Source organism: Monodon monoceros, unplaced genomic scaffold, assembly GCF_005190385.1.
Source record: "Monodon monoceros isolate NGI ecotype Baffin Bay Population unplaced genomic scaffold, NGI_Narwhal_1 Super_Scaffold_21, whole genome shotgun sequence".
In the NCBI taxonomy this organism is placed as follows: domain Eukaryota; kingdom Metazoa; phylum Chordata; class Mammalia; order Artiodactyla; family Monodontidae; genus Monodon; species Monodon monoceros.
The window spans coordinates 154,743,358-154,751,246 of NW_021703778.1; the positions used below are offsets into that span (position 1 = coordinate 154,743,358).

The 7,889-nt window shown below is 34.9% G+C and overlaps 1 pseudogene; it reads right to left on the reverse strand.

Moving 5' to 3' along the window:
* Positions 1–3,315: 3,315 nt before the first annotated feature.
* LOC114905213 lies at positions 3,316–3,667 on the reverse strand (annotated as a pseudogene).
* Positions 3,668–7,889: the final 4,222 nt, after the last annotated feature.

Genomic DNA, 7,889 nt, shown 5'->3' on the forward strand with positions numbered 1-7,889 from the left:
CCTCCATCTAGATTTCAAATATGGAGCTGCCCAGAACCATGGGGTGCTGAACTCAGGTGGGGTGACTGCAGAGAGTGTCCACTAGGATAATGCTCAGTGGAACCATTGGGGTGAGTGTGCCCCCAAGACCTCATATCAGCAGAGCCACTGGTGTGAGATTCCAACCCAAGAGAGTCACAGGCATTGAACTCCAACACATGAAAGCCATGGAGTGTGCTGTGCCCAACAAAGCCATGGGGGCTATGAGCCAACCCAGTGTATTTTGAAAGGGGGATCCCTACCTCTGTGTGTCCAGAATGCAGGATTGCCTGATCTGTGGGCCTTAGGATTTTGGACTTTCTTGGGACCTATTATTTATTTTTCATTTATATTTCTCCCTTTTGGAGAAATATAAATGAAAAATATGCCTGTCCCAGCATTGTATTTCAGAAGCACACGACATATTAGATTTCACAGGTTCACAGCTGGAGTCTCATCTGTATCTGATTTAGATGATATTTAGATGAAACTTTGGGCATAAACTTTTGAGTTGGTGATATGTGAGAAGGATATGAATTTTGTATGACTGGGGTGGAATGTTATGGTTTGAATGTTTGTGTTCCTCCCAAAATTCATATATTGAAATCCTAATGCTCAATGCAATGGTATTAGGAGGTAAGGGCTTTGGCAGGTGCTTAATTTATGAGGGTGAAGCCCTCATGAATGGGATTAGTGTCTTTATAAAAGAATCCTACAGACCCACCCACCCCCCTGGCCTCTTCTACCATATGAAGACACAGTGAGAAGTCAGCAGTCTGTAGCTGGAAGAAGACCTTTACCACACACAACCTAACCATGCTGGCACCTTGATCTTGGACCTCCAACCTCCAGAACTGTGAGCAATAATTTCTTGCTGTTTATAAGTCACACATTCTGTAGTATTTTTATCGTAGCAGCTTGAATGCACTAATACAATTTCCCACTAGGCAAAGACTATGATTTGCTGAAATAGACACCCATCACATATGTAGTAGATCTTCCTTCTGTATCCCTCCCAAAGCTTTTCCAGAAGCTTTTTTTTTTTTTTTTTGGCAAATGTTGGAATGTTGAATAAATACTTCTCTAGATAAAGAGATAGAATTTTTCATTATTTTCATAGGCTAAAGCCAGTGATAGTTTTTAAATATATGAAACTGACTTTTTAAAAAAATATTTTGAGCATGAGATTTATTTATCTAACCCAGAAGGAGGAGATAATTTTGTAAATTAAAGTGGGAGGCTTTTCAAAGAAAAAGATTTACTTCATGTACTCACACTTTCTCAAATCCTCTCCTCTGTCAAAGGAATTTTGTTGATATATATATATATCCACAAAATATGATTATAGATATATGATTGCCCAACAAATATCTCTTGGGCAAATACCCTATGTATTTTAAATTCTATGACCCAGTAAAATAAGAAGAAAAACATGTTAAAATAAAAGAGAAAGATAAGAGAATAAAAATATCTCTTTATAAATAGAATTTTTTTAGAGTGTGTTTGCCACTACATTTTGATACTTTTCGCTGGAATGTGTAGCCTAGGCAAAGTAAACAAGAAACCAATCTTCAGAACAAAAATGTTAGGAATGTAGGGGAAAAAGATAATGGTACCTGGCAAGCGAAGAAAAAAGGAAGATGAGTGTAGAAATAGTGAAGGAAAGTAAGTTATGAATACAGAAATGGAGAAACTTGTGGCCAAGGGGTCAAAACTGCCACATGTGAAACATTTCAAAACTGACTTCTTGTTATTAAATGTGAGATAGTTTGGATGTGTTTTTTTGTGTGTATTGAATTCTGTTCCCTCTGTGGCGGAGCATTGGAATTCCTTCCATTTTAAGTGAATTGTGGTGTGTTTCACTGTGATCATAAACTATATTCACTATTTGAGTTTCTGGCAAGGTTTCGTGACTACCCTAAGTTCTAAAAATTTCAAATCCCCCTTAAACCCTATAGCTTGTTGGTCTTGAATTTTATATACATATACATGCATATATATATATATATATATATATATAATATACACACATAATATGTGGAGGTAAATGCCTTTATGATATGATAAAGGCAAAGTGATTTGGAAGATATCTCTAAAAGTATGTCAATTCCATTAATTTTGATTTTGGAACTTTTAACAGGAGATTGTGCTCAACCGCATTAAGTGGATTCTGGAGAAATATATTTGTTTTCATCATGATTGAAACAGGATTTTTTAGTTATATTTTAAAGAATATAGTTTAAAAATGTCCAGAGGGTTAAACATGACCCCTCAGATAAAGAGAAATCATAACTAAATGATGAATCTAATGAAAGATAGACAAGAACTTTTCTCATTCATTCAAACTCTAGCTGTTAAACTGAATCCTTTGTTTTTTGATTTGTGCTCCAGCTTCACTTCTTTCCTTACTTAAGTGAAACCTTCTGACACAAATGCATCTGCAAACCAAAGCCCCAAGGAGAGAGTAAAGTGTTCTGTCACATTCCCGACAGCACTGATTTAAGGGTCTACATGCTGGTGCTACTTTTTTTCTTCTTTTATTTTAATTTCCTGGCTAGAAACTGGCATTTTCCATTTACTTCACTCTCCAGTTCTGATACTGGCACATTTAATACATAAAACAGTAGCCACAGTTTTCAGACATGAATCTTCTTTTAATACTAAATTTTTAAGAGTAGAGATAATAAGTTCCAAATTTGCTGATAAAGAAATGACACATATGACACAAATTATATTTTAATTCCAAAAGCGAGAAAAGTTTTAGAGTAATTTCACAAATTTCATAAATATATCTTTTACTTTGAAAAATACGAAAAATCTCAAGGTCAAATTCAATTTCCCTTTTTCCTTCTTCCATTTCTTCTTTAGTAGAGTTCTAACAGCACTATAAAAGAATCTCCCTCTCACATCTTAGCCTTTTAAGTTTAAAATGCAAAATGTGAGGACTAATGCAAATAATGTAGTTTAGAAACTTGTATTTTCCTAATTTCCTAAGGAAATGTAATTTAAATTTATATTTATTTGAGTGCTAGTGTTCAAGAGTGTGGATGCCTTTATATAGGAGACAGTATTACTTGTCCCATATTCTAAAAGTTAAAGTGTCAACTGACAAATTGATTCTTACTGTTTTCATATCATGAAAAATCAGCCTGAATTCTTTATAAATTCTATATGTTTTCATTGGATAGATATTGTGAACTTTTTAAAATATATGTGAGTAGTAATATTTCCAAATTGCCTCTTTTTTTTTTTTTTTTTAACCAAACTACACTTTTATTTATGTAGTTTTCAATAAGTTTAAACCCTTGAAGGGCACAGCATCACGCAGATTCTGTGTCCAATGGACTTAGCAGGAAGGTTGCTTCAGAAGTTTGCACAAACCATGCCACTGTTTCCATGAACGTGAGTTACCTTTCCCCAGATTATTCTGGTTTTGTTAGGTTTTCCACCAGGAGTTACTGTGTTATTCTTTGTACACATAAGCGTATCTCTTGCCTAGATAGAAGTCAGTTTCATCTCTAGTATAAATACCTTCAGTTTTAAGAAGAGCTGTGTGCTTCCTCTGGTTCCAGAGACCCTGTTTATAGCCGGCAAAAATGGCCTTGGACCACAGCCTTTCAGACATATTTGTCATTTTAGAAGTCTTGTTCCCAGCAGACCCCCACAGGCTCCAAATAGCTCCATATTGTCTTTTAAAATTTCTCAAAAATTTAGCTTTGCTACAGTTTCCAACTTCTCCCCTAAGTGTCCAGAGGTCTGCTCTGCCAGTTGGGTTATCCTGAGGCCTCTCCACTTCATTGATCACAAGACCATTCATGGAAGGGATCATAGATAATAGCCATGCATTACAAAAATTATCTAATTTTGAGATATAAATAGACTGGTTGATGTTCCCTAACCCCTGGGTGACAGTTTCACCCATCTTAATTCCTGCAGTACAGTTTTTACAAAGGACAATATCTGTCACTTTTTTAAAGATTTTTTAGAGTAGTTTTAGGTTCATAGCAAAATTAAGACAAAGGTACAGAGATTTCCCATATTGTCCCTGTCTATCAACACCCCCTACCAGAGAGGTATCTTTGTTGCAATAGATGAACCTACACTGACACACCTTAATCGCCCAAAGTCCATAGTTTACATAAGAGTTCACTCTCAGTTTCATACATTCTATGGGTTTGGACAAATGTGTAATGACATCCATCCATAATTTTAGTTTTATACGGAGAGTATTTTTATTGCCTTAACACTCTTCTATGCTCTGCTGTATTCACCCTTCCCCCTACTGCAACCCTGGCAACAACTGATTGTGTTTTTACTGCCTCCTTAATTTTGCCTTTTCCAGAAGTTCTTATAGTCAGACTCACACAGTATGTGCCTTTTCAGATTGGCTTTTTTCACTTAGTAATACTTATTCATTTAAAGTCCGTCCACATCTTTACATGAATAGATACCACACTTCTATTTAGTGCTGAGTATTCCATTGTTGGATGTGCCACGGTTTATTTATCCATTCACCTACTGAAGGACATCTTGATTGCTTGCAAATGTTGGCAATTATGAATAAAGCTGCCATAAATATCACTGTGTAGGTTTTTGTATAGACATAAGTTTTTGACTCCTTTGGGGAAATACCAAGGTGCGCAAATGCTGGATCATGTGGTAAGAGTATGTTTAGTTTTTTAAGAAGCCACCAAACTGTTATCAAAATATATCTATCATTTTTAAATAAGAATTTTGGTTTTTTGTTTGTTTTTATGTTTTTATTAGCCTGCAACATTGGCGACACGTACGTTTCCTTATGTTGAATGACCATTTGAATTTTCCTTTTCTGTGTGAGAAAGCTTTTATTTTTGAATAGATTCTTCAAGTTAATAATATACATACCTTTTCATACTGTGGCAAATATCTTCTATTTATTTAAGGCTTACTCTGATGGCTGATCTGGGTTACTCTGAACTGGGCCATGGTTAAGCAACTGTTTGGTCAAACACCAGTCTCAATGTTGCTATAAAAGTAATTTTGAGATGTGCTTCAAAGAAGAGCTAATTAAAATACATACTCTGCGTAATTCACAGTATTTTTTGTTTGTTTTTTCAGCCATGCACTATCTTAAGGTTTACAATGCTCATTTGTACATTCATTAATTCTACTGAACTTCAAGTGTATTCCATAAAGTAGACTTAGTGGATAGCTTCTCTCTTTTTACAGCTATGGAAACACATCTCAGAAAGGAGAAATGGAGGTAGGATCATGCAGCTAATAGATACTAGAGCTGGTATTTTCCATAATTTACTTAGTGTGAAAAATGTTATTAAACATTGCTTAACTCAAGTAATCCTTACTTCCTATAGATTACTTATATTTTATAATGTAATCACATCATAGTTCATTTTCCTCCCCCACCAAAAATAGAAATAACATTATTGGGGGAAGAGCAGAGTAGGAGAAAAAAGTGTCAGTTTGGAATAGTTTTTGAAATAGCAGAATAAAGCTAGCTTGAATTGAAGATAACATTCATGCTTCCACTAAAATTTATTCAACACCCTGAGAGTGAATAATGAGAGCAGCATTAACAAGTGACATATAAATAATTTTCTGTAATAATTTAGCTTGAAAATATTAATTTTCATGAGTTTTTATTGCATTGAATGGTTTCTTACATATATAATAAATCTTAGAATTCAAGTCTCATTATTTATTTTCCCTTTCCCATGGTTAAACATCATCGCTACTTAACTGACATAATTCCTAGTGACTCCTATTAAATTTCTTCATTGTAGTGTTGAATAAAACAAGTGATACTATGCATCTTTCTGCACACATGCAGCACCTAAACACTGCTATTTTTCAAGACTTAGTTTTGAGATGCAATGTATAAAATTTCACATTTTTGACCATAAATTACTTACTTAATGTTTTCTGATGCTTATTTAGAAATGTCTTTATTTTGTTAGCAAGAAAAAAGAAAGTTCAATATGGTCCAGTTTATTTGCAGAGATACTGAATCATGTTTTCTTTGAACACATTTATCTATGCTCCAATTAAACAGGCAATGGTTGGTACATTTAGCACTTGATCAATTTTAAAGTATCAACTGGGGATGTGGATATTCTATTCCTATGTCTTCCTTTTGTTTCTTTTATAAATTCACAAAATAATTGCTTTGAATTCTAAACATCATAAGGATCCATAAGTTTAGTGAAATAACTTCACAGCTTATGGCTGAACTTAATTCTATCAGTGAAAAGGAAATACTTAATATTTGAGAGATATAATTTCCCAGTCACTTAGTAAATGATCCCTTTCAGTGAAATAACCATCCACATATTCATCAAATATTTATGTGTTGACCATTAAGTGTTTGTCACTATGTATAAGTCACAATGAATGTTATAGATAAAGAACCCAAGGAACAATTAGATCTGGCACAATTGTGAGATTTGCAGAAGTGAAGGTAGGAAGAACTGATGGATCAGAGAAGGAGACACTAAGAAGTCAGTCAGAGAAGCCAGCCTCTCTCAGGTACAAAAGTGGAAAAGGGAAACTCATGGGAAGGTCTATAGAAAGCCACTGACCTTCTGTAGCTACCACTTCTACAGTTTACAGTCCAGCTCCTGGGGGTGGTCCTAGGTTTGCTGTGGTCAACTGGGCTGGTAGTTAGAAATAAGAGCTAGAAGAGGAGCAGAGGAGATTGCTATCAGGCAGCAACTTACCAGACATCTTTAAATTTGTTCATCATCACATTTGACTATTGTGGTGTTGAGAGTAACGGTGGCTGCTTCACTCTGCCTTTTAAATCTGTCTTAGGTTCCACTGTTGACAAATTCTGATCCAGAAACCTTTTGTGAACCACCTCCGCTAAAAGTTGTTTTACATAGGTTTTTTTTGTTGTTGATGTTACTCATGCCTTATTTTAGATTAGTTTCCTCAGAAGCAATTTCTAAAAGCAAGATTTGGGAGTGATTTGTTAAGAAGAGTTCAAAGGAAAACCTGGGAAGAAAGTAGGAAAATAAAACCAAGAAGGTCAGCAAAGTATGTGATATCCCACAAAGACCCATGGTGGGTAACTTTGGCTCAACCCTGGAGGGGAACTCTGGAGAAAGTGTAGATCATATGTCCAGGTGATCCTGATTAAGGGCAATAGAGCTGGGTATTTATATCCCCACCTTAATCAGATACTTGTTAAGGAATGCTTGTGGAAGGGATGTAATATAAAAGCTTTTCCATATTTACATACATTCAGGAAATATGTACTCTGAAAGTTTGAGGCCAGTCTTCTAACAAAGAGATACACAGTTGTTACCATTGGTACAACAAGTAGATAAGGACCCAGTGTGCATGAAAATGGCAACAGGATCCATAGGGAAATGGACATCTTCTACACAAATAACTGTAATTCTAAATAATACATCCACTGGTATCTTAAGTAATATAAAGTATACCTACATAGAGACAAAGATGAGATAGAAACAAAAAGGAGGGAAAGTATTTTTTATTATTATTTTTTCTAATTTCAATAATATTCTAAAATATGTCTATAGAAAATAAAAAGAAAAAAGAAAAAAATGATGATATGGATGAGATAGTAAAAAGTTTTCTGCAGATGTATTGAACAGACTTCAGGAGTCCAAGTGAGGAAATATATACCCTACTTTACCAGTTATACAATGCCCCAGTCAGTCTCCATAGACTCTTAGAGCTTCAGTTATGATTACAGAGCAGTGACTATTTATGGGTCTCTGAGCACCTGAATATACACACATCTTCACATAGTTCATTCTGGTACACCAATTATTTGATCAGTTTTATAGGGAAAAGGAAAAAGAAGTCTTATTGGGATCCTTGACAGTCCCATTTGCCATTCGTTAACA